The 17,614-nt window shown below is 45.1% G+C and overlaps 1 protein-coding gene across 3 annotated transcripts in view; it reads right to left on the bottom strand.

The window, feature by feature from the left end:
* Positions 1-17,614, bottom strand: part of LRRTM4 (leucine rich repeat transmembrane neuronal 4) — a 205,165-nt gene that overhangs the window by 70,772 nt on the left and 116,779 nt on the right. The window lies entirely within an intron of this gene.

Genomic DNA, 17,614 nt, shown 5'->3' with positions numbered 1-17,614 from the left:
TCCCATTAAAGCTGTGCCCATCCCCATTTTCCCCTCAGTGACACAAAGAGTCCATCCCTCCATGTCCATTGGAACAAATAATCCTCATTAAAGCTGTGCCCATCCACATTAATGCTGCGCCCATCCCCATTTTCCCCTCAGCCGCAGAGACCCCATCCCTCCATGTCCATTGGCAAGAATAATCCTCACCAAAGCTGTGCCCATCCCCATTAATGCTGTGCCCATCCCCATTAAAGCTGTGCCTATCCCCATTAAAGCTGTGCCCATCCACATTAATCCTGTGCCCATCCCCATTTTCCCCTCAGTGACACCAAGCCCCAATCCATTGGCACAAATAATCCCCATTCTCCAGGCTTCCCATCCCAACTCCCACCCACTCTCTCTGAGCCAACAAAGTCACAGGATCCCTCTCCAGTAGCTCTGGCTCATTTGCTGCTCCCAAAATGAGGATTTTCTCTTGTCCCCAGTGCTCTGAATGCAAGGCTTGGATGCAAATATGCCCAGCCCCTCCCTCCTCGAGAGAAATATGGACAGCTCCAGTTATTAATTCCCCATTGTTTTTCCGCCTTTAAACTGCTCTTTAAAGCCACTGCGATCTCTTTCTAGCAGTGGAGGAAAAGAACTCTTTAATCACTAAAAGTGCATTAAAAATTCAGCACTTGAATCCTGCCTAATAGATTGATATTTCCCATGAGCTGGCAGGGGAAGATTAGCTATTAAAAATTCCCCTGTCCACTGGCATGTTAAATCCACCTGAAATTGGGCCCTGCTTGTTTGCTTGTTTGTTTTTCTGGTTAAAGAGACACTTAAATTCTGACCTCTTCTCACTTTAAATAAATCAGGGTAATTTATTTCTGTGTTTTTACAGGGTTTTAAGGCCAGCTTCCATTTCAAGAGCTGCAGACACTGGATTCTGCCTATGCTTCCCAAATTCCCAAGGCTGCCTCGATGTTTGGATGAGGAGCTAGGTGCATTTAAATCCAGGTGTCCTGAACTCTGCAGATTCTGCTTTGTCACCCCAAACTCCATTAGCTGGGATAAGGATTAAGCTAAAGAAGACACAAACACTGCAGAGAATCAGGAAATCAAATGAAAGATTAAATCAACCTCTGGAAATGCAAATTTCTCCCCACTGATGGATTTAGGCGATGTAGGGAGGAGTTTATTCCCAGGCTAAAACCAGGGAAAATCATCAGCTCCTTCCTCAGTTCTTCATTCCTCCCATCCACCCCTTCAGGGGTCTGCCCTTCAAGAATCAAGCCTCTGGTGTTAAAATTATTATTGAGTCAGACTTGATGATCTCAGAGCTCTTTTCCAACCTCAGTCCTGGAATGGTTTGGGTTGGAAGGATCTTAAATCCCATCCAGCTTCACCTCTGCCACAGGCAGGGGCACCCCCCACTGTCCCAGGGTGCTCCAAGCCCCATCCAGCCTGGTCAAACTCTCCAAATGTGGGCTGGACACTGCAAGAATTTGAAGTTTGAGACGTTCTCAGGAGACAGCACCCACCCAATCCAAGTGTTCCCTGCTTTTTATTGCCTTATAAACAACAGGGCTGGAAGTGTCCTGCAATTAGGGGCAGAGGGATGAAGAAAAGAGGGATGGATGGATCTGACAAACAGATAATTATGGGAAGACATTGCCTGGTTCCTCTCATATTTACTACAACATTTTTTAAAACAATTTTTTGTAATTTTTTGCAAATTTTTTCAATTTTTTTGGAATTTTTTGCAATTTTCAGGGGTTTGCTACCAAACCAAATTACCTGCATGTGTCTGGAGTATCCCTAAGGACAACTGAAATGACAGAAAGAAAGAAAAAACTTGTCTGGACGCTACTAAACCCCAACCAGTTGGCTCTGCCCTCTCTCCACAGCCCTGCCTGGAGCAAAGGAGCTGCAGAGCCTTTGCTGCCCACAGAGCATTAACCCAAAAATCTTCCATGGTCGCTGTCAAAGCCCCAGGAGCAGCTTCGGGGATGGACACACAGCTTTTGGACAATATCCTGGGCTGTAAGATAAGTGTGTATTCTATTCCCATCTGTCAGAGGTGGGGCAGGTATCTGGTGTTCATTGGGCAGTTTTTCTCTATCTCTCCCACAACCAATCCTCCCTCCAGGAGATCTCTTCTGTTCATGGGCCAGTGAGTGTCCCTGCATGGCTGAGAAAATTCCATCATCCCATGGGGAGATGCTCTGCCCAGGGGGAGGAGCCAAGCATTCCTACCTGGATACAATCTGAGTTTTGGAGCACCACAGCAGCCTTTCTTCCCAGTGCATTCCCAGAGGAGCAGCTTTCTTCTCCACTGCATTCCCAGAGGAAGCCCAGGCCCATCTCCACCATCCCTGGAGCTTCAGAGGAAAACTCCACCCTTCTACAGGATCCCCGTATTGTTGGTTGGAGGTCTATGTTCAACTCACGAATGGGACGGGACTGCTGAGGAATGCGTCTCGAGTTGTTTATTTTCCAGCATCACTCTCATTACATGGTTATGACAATGGGAGGATGCCAGCAGCTCACATCTTCGGTAGCAGCCAAAGAACTTAATGTTACAACTTAACTTAAAAGCTTTTTGACCAGTGACACAAAGCAAAAGCATACTGACAGTAGTTCTATCCAACCACTATAAGCACACATACCTTTGTCTAAAACAGTGCTTGCTTATTTCGGATACAATTCCTGCTAAGCCTTAAGATACAATGCACAGAGCTCCATTATTAAGCTTAGAACTTCCTAATATCTCTCTATATATACTTTTCTGTAGCTTAGGGAGTTATTCTAGCCAAGTGTTAATACACAGACTCTTGTTCTATTTGTCCTTACTTTCTACTCGTTTTATAACTTTTCTGCTGACAAATCTTATGGCTACTGCTTACTCTAACTGCAGTTCTGCTGTCTCTGAGGCCTGCCTTTTGCAGCTTTCCCAAAACCCTCTGATTTTACGGATTCCCACACACTGCTCCAACAGAACCACAGCTGGCACTGCAGGAGGGCTGCAGCCACCATGGAATGGGACTGCTGCCACCACCCTGACCCACAGCGTGTCAGGGCCTGTTCTGACTCTGGCTGTAAGGTTTTTTTTGTTTCTGCTATTACAATTGTATTTTTTGTTAGTTTTCCTAGTAAAAAACTTCTATTCTTATTCCCATATCTTTGCCTGAGAGCCTTTTATTTTCAAAATTATAATAATTCGGAGGGAGGGGGTTTACACTTTCCATTTCAGGGGACGCTCCTGCCTTCCTTAGCAGACACCTGTCTTTTCAAACCAAGACAGACAACAAACCCACACCCACCAAACAAAACCCCACAATTTTCCCTTTGCTCCAAGCCTGACTGTTGGTGCTAAATCCAAAAATGCCATTTGCAGAATGCAGATGATTTTTTTCTGGGATGTTTACCACCAGCTGAAGGAACTCAGGGTTCTCCTGGAACAAGGAGTCTCCTTGTTCAACTCATGTGCAACAACCAGAGACCTCAAAAAGGGCATAAAAAGAAATAAAATTATCCCAATCAGCATGGAAAACACTCAGAATTTCATCTCAACGCTCTGATTGTGGTCATGTTTTTGGTTTTTTTTGCCTTTTTTCTCATAAAAACAACCCAAATGCTTTGAATTTGACCAATGCTGGACACGTCAGATCTTTATGATCACAAAAAGTAAGAAAAAATGCAATTTATAGGCAAATCCACCCTGTCTGAATTCGCCAGCTGAGTGAATTCTGCTCGGACAAGATCCCATAGATAAATTTCTGTTTCATTTCATGGTATTTCTTCCAGCGTGATTTTCCAACAAGAAACCACACTGGGAACAATTTTGGATGGAATAGAAAATGATAATGTCTAGACAGCAACACTGCCTGAAGTATTTTCAGGGAATATAAAAAACAAGGATTAGCAGCAGTTCTAATAGCTACAAATTAATAATGACAATGTTAATTTTAATTTTAATGATTTGAGGTGGGCACTTAAAAATAACCCCACAAAACAAAATCAATGAGCTGGAATAGGAATTTTAATTTGAAAAGCTGGACAATTATTAATCATTTGTATTATTCAATTAATAGTGACTTTTCTAATTAATAGAATGCTTTATGCCCCCATCTGGTATTTAAAGACATCATTCAATTTTATTCTTGGGAAATAAACAGCTGCAAAGGGAGTTGATGCACTACTGGCAGAGGGAAATTAAGCACTGTATTTGCTTTTCCATTTTAGACCAAATAATTCCCTTGGAAAATAATATTTTTTTTAATGCTAGAATGATTTAATGTCCTCTATCCCCATCTACACCACCCCATCTTTTTGTTTTTTCTGTTCACAGAACATTTTCTGTGGAGAAACCCTTAAAATTGTGAAATCTAAAAAAGTGTTTTCATGCAAATATTTACACAGGGAGCGACCCAGGGTGGAACTCAGCGCTTCAGATAAAATATAAATATAAAAATATTGCTCCTAAACTTCTTTTGTGTCTCATAAAAGGCAGCTTGGACTCCGGAGGAGCCTTTCAGGGACTTGTCACATTGAAATACTTGCAGGAGAAATTAAAATTCTGGTTCTACTGAGGTCAAATTAAGTCAGACTGGAGGTATTTAGTCATTACCTCTGTTTTGTGAAAAAAAAAAAATTACATGGGTTTGGGTTTTTTTAAAGAAATATGGAATAGAAGTATAAGAGTGGCATTAAAAACATGATAATCAGCTTTTGTCAGAACAAAAACAACAGCTTGGGGGATCTGGATCCTCTAGGGTTGGGAATAATGGGAATCTGTTCCTTTCTGTCTCAAACAAACCCACATTTTGAAGGGCTCAGCTGAGTTTTGCAGCTCAGCTCCCCCAGCCAAAGCCGGTTCTTGGTTTTTCCAAGAGTAAGAAAGAAAAATGGGGAAAAAAACATCAAAAATTCCACACTGAATGGGGGAGAAACCTCACACAAAACACTATATATTTTTTATTAAAAAATACTAAATTAAAAACAATTTATTACTTAAATAAATATTCATTTAAAATTATAAATGTAAAAAATTTGAATAATTGCAATATAAAATAGCCATTAAATTTTATTATAAAATAATATATAACTTTTAAAACTAAAAAATAATTATTATATTTTTAAACACATTCCACATAGGAAAAACAAGGAGCAGAAATAAAAATTGTTTTCTCTTTCTTTCTCTCTGTACACCTCTATGAAAAATCCTGAGAGAGAAATGTGCTCGCCATACACCAGCACGGCTTTTCCTCCACTGGATTTCCCAGAGGATCTGCCAGAGCTGCCTCTTCCACTGCATCTTCAGAGGAAGACTACACCCTTTCTACAGGATCACTGCTCCAACAGAACCACACCTGACACTCCAAGAGGACTGCAGCCACAATTCCGATTGGACTGCGGCCAACACCCTGACCAACAGGGTGTCGGGTTGTATTCTGACTCTGTCAGTGTTGTTTTGGTTTACTCATTGTTTATTTTATATTTTAATTTTTTTTTTCCTTATAAAGAACTGTTATTCCTGCTCCCATATTTTTGCCGGAAAGCCCCACTTAATTTCAAATTTATAAAAATTCGGAGGGAGGGGGTTTACATTTTCCATTTCAGGGGAGGGTCCTGCCTTCCTTAACAGACACCTGTCTTTTCAAACCTAACAATATGATCCTACTAAATATGATCCTATGGGCAGGGACACCTTTCCGTATCCCAGGGTGCTCCAGGCCCCATCCAGCCTAGCCTCAGACACTTCCAGGGATGCAGGGGCAGCCCCAGCTCTTCAGGCCAGCCTGTCCCCGCTGTGTCCAGGACCTGGACACACCCAACTCCCTGAGCTGGCAAATCTCTGGAATCAACACACACAGAGCTTTTGTATTTAATTTCTTGTGCTTTGGGATTTGTTGGATTGCAAATGAATAAACCCATCAATGGCACAGAATGGATAATGAGAACAATTATGTGGGATCTCCCGAAGGTCCTGGGATATTGCCTGGTAGTGATGCAGGGGGAAGGTGCAGATATTTCCCATTTAACCATTCCAATTGCCAACTCTGGGCACAGGCACCACTGAAAGGGAGGAAGTAAAAAATAAGGAACTCCAGGACAGATTTATTCCCAACAAAAAGAGCACTTGGCTTTCACACAGGCAGCTCCAATTTAATGTAATATTTAATTTAAAGCTTGGGCTGCTACGTGAACATTCCCAAAGTTATTTTATGCCACAGAATCTGACTTTTATTTGAATTCCTTACCATTAATGCTCTGGGTCAGTTCTGAACAGGCCAAGTGGAAACTTGAACAGAAACACCACGACAGCCCATGGAAATTTTCACCTTCTTTTTCTCCTGTCCCTGTTCCAGGACTCCTATTCAACAAAATTTGATGGTTTTACCTGTACGCAGGTAAAGATTTCCATGGGCTTGCCCCTTTCCCTGCATGTTGGGAGTCAGGAATTTTCCTGGAGGAGCCAATGGAATTATAGGATTCTTCCACCACAAATTTGACTTTCAAATGGAAGCCGTGGGATCAAGACAAATGCATCATTCCAGTGCCCAGAACGGAGCTGCTGGAGCTACAGGAAATGGATCCAGGCTGTGGATCATTAGCCATGTGTGGAGTGCTGCTCCCAGAATTAATGGATGCTGTGGCACGCCTTGGGACTGCTGCAGCCTGTTCCAGTCAGCTGCAAAAGGACAGAGGCAAAATTCTGTTCTATTTTTTCCCCTTTCTCTCTCTCTTTTCTCCTTTCCTGTCTGCTTTGACAATCCACGCTGCTGGGAGCTGCTCCACGGAGTAATTCCTGGTCTGACTCTGAGTCAGGGCTCAGAGTAAGGCTCTGAGTAAGGGCTGCTACTCAGTGTTAACCCAAAGCTGAATTAGCAAAATTATAGAACAATACTAATGAGGAACTGCCACACCTTTCCAGGCATGGGACATTCCTGAATGGAATGTCTGCCCACCCCCTTGCAATCAGGGTTTGGGCACCTGCATAGGAAAAACACACACAAAAAAAATCTGATTTTATTGTTCAAATGTCAAACTTTGGTGCTTCTGGTTTGAGACTGGCCATGAAATCCAGGGATGCTGCTTCCTCTTGATCCTGCACCAGTAATAAAATCTTGGAATGGTTTGGGTTGGAAGGGACTTAAATCCCATCTGGTGCCACCCCTGCCATGGGCAGGGACAGTTTCCACTATCCCAGTGTGCTCCAGCCTGGCCTTGGGCACTACCAGGGTTCCAGGGGATCCAGCCACAGCTTCTCTGGGAATCCCATCCCATCCCATCCCATCCCATCCCATCCCATCCCATCCCATCCCATCCCATATCCCCACCCTCCCAGCCAGGAATTCCTTCCCAGATAATAAACCCTGTGCAGAATTTAACAGTCCCTAATTACAAATTGCCAGACATCCCCTAATTAACAATTGCCAGACATCCCCTAATTAACAATGGCCATGTGCAGCCTTTTAGCTGAGAGTTTCCAAGTACTTTTTAAACCTTGGGATGCATCCCAGGACTCAGAGAACAAACAGCTCCTTTGGGACTGGGAGCACTGTCAGAACCTGGAGAAACGAGGAAAAATCCAACCCATGAAACCTACACTTGTACAAAGCAACAACGACCCAGCACCAATTCCAAACTCCAGACCCTCAAGATGGACCCCACGATGCTGCAGTTGCTCAGACAGGCTCTGACCCACCTTTAAAGCTGAAAAATACAAATATAGATAATATTTCAAGGAATCTGGGGGATTTCTTACTTATTAAGCAATTTCCTAATTCCTTTCCAGAATCACTTCCCTGCACAGACGTTCTAGTGGCTCCCTGGTGACTCCAGGCCAGAAGACTTCTCCCATCTCAGCTCATCCCATTCCACTTTTTTCTCCAAAACATCTAGCAAACATTCCAAGGACAGCTGTTTATTTTAAGGAAATCATTCTTGGCACATTAAAAAATACTGAGCTGCCAAGAGATTTTCTCTTTTACCCAAAGCCCTTCCCTGACCTGGGACTGAGGTGGAGCAAGGCCCTGATTTCCTCCAGTTTGAAATGAAGGGAAGAGCTCAAGGAACAGCAGGTTGTGGATCCCCACTGGTGACTTAGGCACATTTACCTCCCCAAATCTGCAAATATTCATGTACAGGTGTATTTTTATCTCAGGTGCCACAATGTCAGTGCCACTAAGCCCCAAATGAACTGATTTTTACAGATACTCGCAAGACCCCCACCTTAAAAATAAATAAATAAATAAATAAATAAACAGAAGGAGCTGTTGGAAGGGCAACAGATGCAAATTAAATATCTCCTGATTTTATTCCGGGCTTTTGCCAGTGAGTTAATGAACAATCACAGACAAGCCACTTCATGTTGTTTCTCAATACATTAATTAGGAATAACAACACTCATCTCCCAGGCAGCTCCACAGCCGAAGGTGCTGTGTGGCAAAGATTTCCTTTTTATTGTGTTTAAAAAACCCACCCCCACTTGGAGATGGAAACAATTTGCCAGAACTTTCCACATCAAAACAAACAGCAACTCCCCCCAAAACACCACGAGCAAGAACAACAAAGCTTTGTTTGCCAGGGGCACTGCTGAGGATCCAAATTCATTTGCCATGAAAAACTACAGATTTAGGATCATGCTCCACTAAATAAAAGGCAAAAGGCTCAGGGAATTTTGTAGCAGGTTTTTTCCATGCCTAACTATCCCATTTGGAAGAATGTATCATATATATTTGGAAAAATAGACTTTCAAGTTGTCAACTCTCCCAGTTCTTGCTGAATTTGCTTTCCAGACATTTTGGAGATGCCAGAGGAGGGGGACGAGAAGCTGAGGCATCAGGACATTCCTGTGTCTACCCCTCTGGAGTGGGGAGCTCAGCAGCAGATCCTCTCCCACAGCTGGGATTCACCACAGGGCCCCACTCACCAGGACATTGACACAAATGATTTAATTAATTTAATTAATTCAATATCCCAACAGCTGGAAGAAGGAAAGGTTCTGCTGTGATTCCCTACAGAAGATGGAAGGCACAGAAAAATGGCCTCATTTTCCACACTGGACACACAACACCTGGGACTGGCTTTGGAATTACAATCCAGAATGGTTTGGGTTGGAAAGGACCTTAAAGCTCATCTGGATCCAATGCCCTGCCATGGACAGGGAATGATTTTGTCTTTGGTTTTATGTTTTATAGACAAAGTAAAGATGATTTCACTGTTGTCCCATTGTTTTGGGTACTGAACTCTTGAATTCTGTGTCTGTTGGAAATTCAGGAATAGAACAGCCATGGCTGAATTGGCTCAGCATGGCGACAGCTGTAGAGTCTGCATTGAAAATCCCATTTTTCATTGATATTTTAGAAATCCAAACTTTCATGGACTCACACTGGGCCAAAACTAGTTCTGAGAGCTCCAGCTTGGCTCCAGCCAAAGATAATGCCAATATTTGCATCAGCTCCCAAAGAACCAGGCAGGATGGTGACACATTTCTGCTAAAGAAGGAAAATTTGGGGAATTCTGAGTAAGGAAAATCTGAGTAATTTGGGTAACTTTGAGAAATTTGAGTAACTGAGGAATTTGCATAACTCTGAGTAACCCTTAACATCTGTAAGAGCCACCAGGTCACAGGAAGGTTTGGCCACCCCCACGCCTCACCTTGACTGCAGGGGTGTAGAATCAGACAGAAAGATAATGTCCTTAAAATGTCTCACAGAGATGATGGAAAGAGGCAGGGTTTAATCTTAAAAGTCATCATTGATCATTTTAAGGACTCTTTGACGTCCCTCTCTTGAAACAATGTAATTCTCTGTAATTATCCCTGCAATCTGGGAGTTTGGCACAGCACACTGGGAACTCCTGGGATAACTGCTGCAGTGAGTTCTGTGTGCTTTGCAGGATTTTGAACGAATAAAGGGGAGTCACCAGACTGGAAGGAAATTCACAGAATCACAGGATCACTGGGTTGGAAGAGACCTTCAAGATCATGGAGTCCAACGCAGCCCCAACAGCTCAACTAAACCCTGGCACCCAGTGCCACATCCAGGCTTTGTTAAACACACCCAGGGATGGTGACTCCACCACCTCCCCGGGCAGCCATTCCAGAACTTTATCACTCTTTCTGTAAAAAACCTTTTCCTAATATCCAACCTCTACTTCCCTTGGCACAGCTTGAGACTGTGTCCTGGTTCTGTCAGTGCTGCCTGGAGAAAGAGCCCAAGCCCACCTGAGCACAGCCACCTTTCAGGAGCTGTGGAGAGTGCTGAGGTCACCCCCGAGTCTCCTTTTCTCCAGGCTGAACAGCCCCAGCTCCCTCAGCCATTCCTCACAGGGTTTGTGTTCCCAGCCCCTCTCCAGCCTTGTTGCCTCCTCTGGACACGCTCGAGCGTCTCAACGTCCTTCCCAAACTGAGGGGCCAGACCTGGACACAGCACTCGAGGTGTGCCCTCACCAGTGCCGAGTACAGGGAGACAATGAGCTCCCTGCTCCTGCTGGCCACACCATTTGTGATCCAGGCCAGGAGCCATTGGCCTTCTTGGCCACCAGGGCACACAGCTGGCTCATGTTCAGTCGGTTGTTGACTAGCACCCCGAGGTCCCTTTCTGCCTGGGTTCTGCATTTTTCTGTCACGTCACCAGCTTGAACCAGGCAGGTAACACAGAGCAATCCTCCCCTGCCAGCGTCTCTTCCGCCAGGTGGGCATCCCAGCTGGGCAGGCACTGCTGCAATGCTTGGGAGGAAAGCTCAGGAAAGGGCAGCTCTGCCCACACAGGCCACAGGAGACACCACAGAGGTCCTGCAGGGGAGCCAATCTTCCTTGCTGGATCTGCAAGTTGCTTTTCTCACCGGTGTTCCAGATGATTTGGGTCCTGAGGTTGCCATTGTAACTGGGGTTTCCTACGACCTCGGTTTCTCTTCTTCCATGCTCAAAAAATGACAAAGATCTGTTCTCCAGGTCCATGAAATAGCCCAAGTCCTATGCTCATCTGTGAATGTTCCAGATGTTCACTACATCACTTGAATTTTATGACAAGTGATAAATAATACAAGGAGATGGAGTGCTTAAAGTGAAATTATTGACCAAAGGTAGTGGCCCGAATGCCCCTGGAGCTCAGGCCATTTTCTGGAGCAGTGGCATGCCCAGCTCCTTTAAGAATCAGTCCCAGTACAATTTTTGTCCATGACTAAATAAAGAGATGCATTTTCAAGATGGACTTCTTCACTGTTGCAGGTTTGACATCAATTGTGGTGCCTGTGAGCAGTGTCGCAGGAGAGCTGGAGCTCTCTGCACGCCAGGTTTGACAAAGACTTGGTCACTGAGATGATCTGGGCTTTGCAGAGCTGCAGTGGGTGTTTCCTTGCAGAAATTTTCTCCTGACACCTACAGCTTGGCTGGTGCCACCCAGCTGTGCCCTCCCCAGCCCAGCTGTTCTGGCAAAAGCACTTTCAGAGGATTCATTTGTCAGTCCAAGCCTGATGTGAGCAGCCTTCCATGCCACTGCCTCCTACAGGTCCTCAGCCTTTACATCCTCCAGCAACAATCCCACAGAAATTACCTTATTCCATGGGAATTCATTAAATTCAGCAAGTCCCAGCTACGCCCAGTTTCTGATGCACAAACTGCCACTAAATTGCAAAATAAACCCTGCCAAAGGAGTAAAACTGTCCAGCCAAGGAGCTTTTTCACTGCTTATTATAATTGCATCAGGGAAAAAGATCAAACAGGATCATTCCAGGACATGGAAAACATGAAACTGATAAAAAGTCAACCCCAGTATCCCCTCCTCTGACCCTGGAATTCATTTAACAGGTGATTAATAAGGACACAATAGAAACAAAAATAATTGAAGGAAGTATTTGTAAGATGCACAGAGCCAGGCAATGGTCGTGTAATGCTTTGACATCCAAGGGACAGGGTCTGGGTGACAGCAGGATGCTGGTTAATCGTGAAATCACAGAATCCCTTAACTCCCATCCAGTGCCACCCCTGTCATGGGAAGGGACAGATCCCACTGTCCCAGGGTGCTCCAACCTGGCCTTGGACATTCCAGGGGTGGAGCAGCCACAGCTCCTCAGGAAAACTCAAATAATACCTCAATAAACACCTCAAATAATACCTCAATAAATACCTCAATAAACACCCAATTCCCACTGTCCTGACTCCCCAGGGACAGATGCAGAACGTGCAGCTCTCCCTGGAATTTGCTTCTTTGCTGTTCTCTTTGAGTGAGAGAAAACAGAAATCTCTCTCCAGCCTGTGGGATTTCATGTCCCTAAACCTCACAGGGGATGGGAATGAGCTCCTCTCCTGGTGAGCCCCGGGGCTCTCCCTCACTCTAGCATTCCCAGGATTGTCACCAGGAGGAAGCTCATCAGTCTCTCTGTCAAGTGAGCAAAGCTCACCGAGTTCAGCGAGCTCAATTCCCATTGCAGTCTGGCCTAACAAAGCTCTTCCTGACACCAGCAGGCAGAGCTGGGCTCAATTCCATTGGGTTTGAGTCAGGCTCCTGCCCCAAAACCTTGGGGAGGCATCTGCTCCCTTAGAACTGAGTATTCAAAGAGACAAAAAGGAACAAAATCATGGCACAGGACGTGACTCAGCCACAGCTCAGCCTTGGCTGGGCTGAGTCCCCTCAGAGTTGTTTACGTGAGGAGAGCAGGACTAAAAGAAGCCACAGAGGGGCTGAAACAGAGAGTAAGAAGTGACAAGAGGCTGACAAAATAATGGAATCCCTTAGGCTGGGAAAGATCATTGAGTCCAACCACTCCTCAGCACTGCCAAGGCCACGGGTGTCCCCAGGTGCCACATCCAGTGTGAAATCTCCCCAGGGATGGGGACTCCAACCCTGCCCTGGGCAGCTGTGCCAGGGCTGGACAACTCTTTCTGGGAAGGAATTTCCCCAGAATCCACCCTGAGCCTGCCCTGGCCCAGCCTGAGGCCGTTCACTCTCCTCCTGCTCCTGTTCCTGTTCCTGATCCCAAATCCCCCTAGCTGTCCCTTCCTGTCAGGAGCTGTGCAGAGCCAGAAGGGCCCCCCTGAGCCTCCTTTTCTCCAGGCTAAGCCCCTTCCCAGCTCCCTCAGCCTCTCCTGGGGCTCCAGACCTGTAGCAATGTATCTGAACAACTCAGTGTGCACCAGCCATACCGTCAGAGACTGCTCTTACCAGAATTTTCTCAGGGCACTGTGGAATTCATCAAGGTTCCTAAGACATAAACTGTGCGAAAATAAGAATGAAGAAGCTGAGAACCCAAATACCAGGATTGCAAGAACTGGATAACAGAGGACTGTGAAACACCTGGAGGACTGTAACCAGTCACAGATGCTGAGAAATGGAGGCAGAGAATGCAGGAAACAAGGCAAAGGCACCAATCAAGCAGTGTGATCTTAGTAGTTTGTAGAATCTATAAAAGTGTGTGCAATGTAAACAATAAATGGCTTCTGCTTGATCTCATTTGTCAGTTGTTCAGGAGTCCTGGATTTCCTGCGATACAGACCCTTCCTCAGCTCCGTTCCCTGCCCTGGACATACTCCAGCCCCTCGGTGGTTTGGGATGAGGGGCCCAGAACTGTGCCCTGGTAGCCCTGGGGAGGAACTTACACCTGGTTTGCTCCAGGGGACAGGAATGATCAGCACTTCCACCAGCCACAGTGAGCAGGGCACACGAACATCTCCCCACCCAGCACACCCTGCCATGAAACCTGCAGGGAAATTGCTCACAGGGCCATTTCCCCCCAGACCCTGTGCTGCAGGGCCTGGGAGCTCCTCTGAGCCCCACGAAAATCACATTTCTTGGCACCAGAGGCCACAGCCGTTCTCCAGGTGCTGCTCTTGCCTGTGACAAAATATCCCCTGGATGGACCTTGCCAGTGTGGCCCCATGGCCACCCTGGGGGTGACACAGCCCAGGTGCCCTTTGCCTTCTCACCTACCTGGACATGCTCCAGGGGAACGAGGGAAATAGTTCCTTTCCTAAAATCCAGGTAGGCACATCCACGGCCTTTCCCTCACTCACTCCACAATTACCTGGCTGAGATAATTGCTCCCCTCTTTCAGGTCATTCAGAGCAGATTTATTAATTGTATAGGAAAGAAAGACGTCGACAATGTCTTCCATATTTCCTTTATTAATTTTTAATTATTTTCTCTTAATTATTAGGAGCCACTCTGCAATGTCCTGGATGAATGCTCATAATTAAAGTTCAAGTATTTGCTCTAAATTAAGTCTGATCTCAGCTCTTGGGCAGAGGGAGGTGTGTGGGGGGATTTTTTCCCTGTTGAACATGGAAAATTGAGGAAACACATTTGTTTCTGCCATCCACGGACGAGCTGCTTCTTTTCAAGACAAATATTCCCCCAAGTTAATTTGGAGGTGGTTACATAATGCAGAATATCAATTTTGGGGTGACATATGGGCAGAATAACAATTCCAACGCAGCTCTGGAGTGCCAGTGACCATTATTGCTCCATAAAGGACCTCACTGGGGCCACGCGTTCATTCCATTCCCTGCAGCTGACCAAAAAGCCAAAAAATGAGAAGTCCTTCACATTTTCCCACATAAATACTTCCCTCAATGCCACAATCCCTCACTTCCTGGCATGGCCCCAATTTATTAATTCAGCCCCACTGCAATGAAAAAAATTCCATTGCGGGCACCACAAATTCTTTTTTCCTCTGCCCCATGCAGCAGTTTCCACACAAAAATTGGGATGAACACCATGAAATACAGCCCTGAAAGCTCTTTGCTCCCATTTTAATACAGCCCAGAAGCTGCCTGAAAACACTCCCTGAAAATTCCCAGTCCCAGGGAAACAAGCCCTGAAAATTCCCGATCCAAGAGAAACATGCCCTGAAAACTCTCTATCCAAAAGAAACAAGCCCTGAAAGTTCCTGATGTAAGGGAAACAAGTCCTGAAAATTCCTGATCCAAAAGAAACAAGTCTTGAAAATTCCCAATCCAAGAGAAACAAGCCCTGAAAATTCTCAAACTAAGGGAAACAAGCCCTGAAAATTCCAGATCCAAGGTGCTCTTTTGTGCTCCTGTTGGATCCTTTTTGGTTGGACAGGTTTGTGCTTTAATCCTAGCAGATTGCGAGTCAATTCTCCCAGGGATGTCAGTGGAATTATAGAGAATTCCACTGGTTTAGTGAGGCTAAAACCTGTCCCGGAGAATGAATATATAAAAATAAAAAATAAAATTAAGAAAATAAAAAATGTTTAAAAAGTATAAAAATATAAATATGTGTATAAATATAAATATGTGTAGAAATAGAAATAGAAATAGAAATATATTTGTATATATATGTACATATATATATACACAAATATATATATATATATATGTATAACCTGTTAAGCTGTTCATTCCTCCAGGTTTGATCCTGCAGGACTGCCCAGCCATTCCATGGCTTGGAAAGCACAGAGAACTTCATTTACATCATGAATTTCAGGGCTGCACATGTCCAGAACACAAACCCACCACCTCCCTCCGCTCATTTAATCTGATTTTGATGATTTATACAGCTCTGAATGCCAACTTGCTGGTTGGGGAGCCCAAGAATGAGCACACAATTTGCATGTCTGGGCTTAGCAGTGGAGCTCTGAGCTTCAGAAAGGCAAGAAACCAACCAAATTCATAATTCCATGTAAAAATTCCACTCTTCAGCCATCCTTTCTTGTTCCTGTCTCAGGTGAAATTCTCTTACACAGGCGTCTGACACCCAAATTATCTCTCAGAGACCTTCCACAGCGTGAGGGCCCCACAGCGTTTGAAAACAATGGGAAATCTGGAAAAACAATCCCAAATCAGAGTGCTAAACCAAAAGTGCTTTGGGGGAGATTATCCAGAGTTAGAGATCAGTGGTAAATGCAGAAGGACTTTCTCCATGCTCCCTCCAAGCACCATTCCCGACATTTCTGGGAACTATTTTCAGCATTTGATCTGTGCTGGCGTCAGTTGTTGCTACCCAGAGTAATCTTCTTTCACAGGAAAATAAAAAGGCTCCGTGAGATTATATAAAAGCAGCCAGGAATAGCAGGGAATATAAATACCCAGGATGGAGGGACTGGGAGCAGCCACACACCAGGGATCTTTGGGCAGCACCAACCTCTGGGTGCCCTCAGCAGGAGCTCACCCTTTGGGCAGGACTTGCAACGTCTTGAGCAGATCCTTTGGGCATTTTGGGGCTGGGATTTTGGGAGCTGGAGCAGCTTTTGATCTGTCAGGACTGAGCTTAACCACAAAGGCTGAAATCTCTCATTTCTAGCACTGGAGCAAAGCTGGGACCTGTCTAAAGCTGAGTGAGGTCTAAAGCTGAGTCAGGTCTAAAGCTGAGACCCATCTAAAGTAGTGACCTCTCTAAAGCTGGGACCTGAATAAAACTGGGACCTGTCTAAAGCTGAGTCAGGTCTAAAGCTGGGGCCTGTCTAAAGCTGGGGCCTGAATAAAACTGGGACCTGTCTAAAGCTGAGCCAGGTCTAAAGCTGGGGCCTGTCTAAAGCTGGGACCTGTGTAAAGCTGAGTCAGGTCTAAAGCTGGGGCCTGTCTAAAGCTGGGACCTGTCTAAAGCTGGGACCTGTCTAAAGCTGGGGCCTGAATAAATCTGAGGCAGGTCTACAGCTGAGTCCGGTCTAAAACTGAGACCCATCTAAAGCTGGGGCCTGTCTAAAGCTGAGTCAGGTCTAAAGCTGAGTCCGGTCTAAAACTGAGACCCATCTAAAGCTGGGACCTGTCCAAAGCTGAGTCAGGTCTTCCTGTTTGTTTCTTAGGGGAGGAACCAGTTCTTTAAGGCCATTTCAGTTTTACCAGTTTTCATGCTTTTTGAACAGCTCTTTCTCTTTAGTTTTTGGTTGTTTTGTTGGTTTGTTCTCCCTGCCTGTACTCTTTAGTTCTTTTTCCTCCATCCCTGTGATTTCTCTGTTCCATGGAATGAAGAGCCTGAAGCAGAACCCAACTCTGATCCTGACCCCAATCCCAAAACCCCCTGACTGCAGGAAAAAGCTTGGCAGAAATGAGCTGGGGCTCCCATTTCTACTGAACCAGCTTAAAGTGAGGGCGTTCCCAAATTCCCCAATTCCCACTGCTGGCTCCACATGAGCTGCACAGGGCCCTCGATTCCCTCTGGGCTGCAATTCCCAGAGTTTAATTCCCACCTTTGTGCTGGACATGATGAGCAGCCTGCAGAGAAAATCGAGGGGGAAGCAGTCAGGAATTTCGGGTGATTTTTTGGGTGCTCATGATTTAATCTTGGCATTTTGGCACTTCCAAAGGGCTGAGAAGGTAAATTTTCACGTTCCTCTGATATTTCCAACCCTCTGTTGCAGTGTTTTGCAGCTTAGCTGGAAGAAAAGCTCATGGAAAAGGGATGGCACAGGTCACACACACATTGGTAATTCCAATGAGAACCTATCCCTGAGCCACTCTTCCAGAAAAGGTGTGATTCTGTTAGAAAGGATTCTTCATTGAGGGGAAAAGACTGTTAGATCCAATGAACACATTAAAATAACATGGCCAGAGGGAAAAAAATTCAAGATAAAAGATTTTTATGGCAAGAATGTTTGATAATAAACCTCTTTAGGCAACGAAGGCTATACGAGTCTGTTACTGAAGTTTACAGAGCTTCCCAGGGAAATGTTTGTGTTA

The sequence above is a fragment of the Anomalospiza imberbis genome, chromosome 28 (genome assembly GCF_031753505.1).
Source record: "Anomalospiza imberbis isolate Cuckoo-Finch-1a 21T00152 chromosome 28, ASM3175350v1, whole genome shotgun sequence".
Taxonomy (NCBI): domain Eukaryota; kingdom Metazoa; phylum Chordata; class Aves; order Passeriformes; family Viduidae; genus Anomalospiza; species Anomalospiza imberbis.
This window is presented reverse-complemented; position numbering and strand designations above follow the sequence as displayed.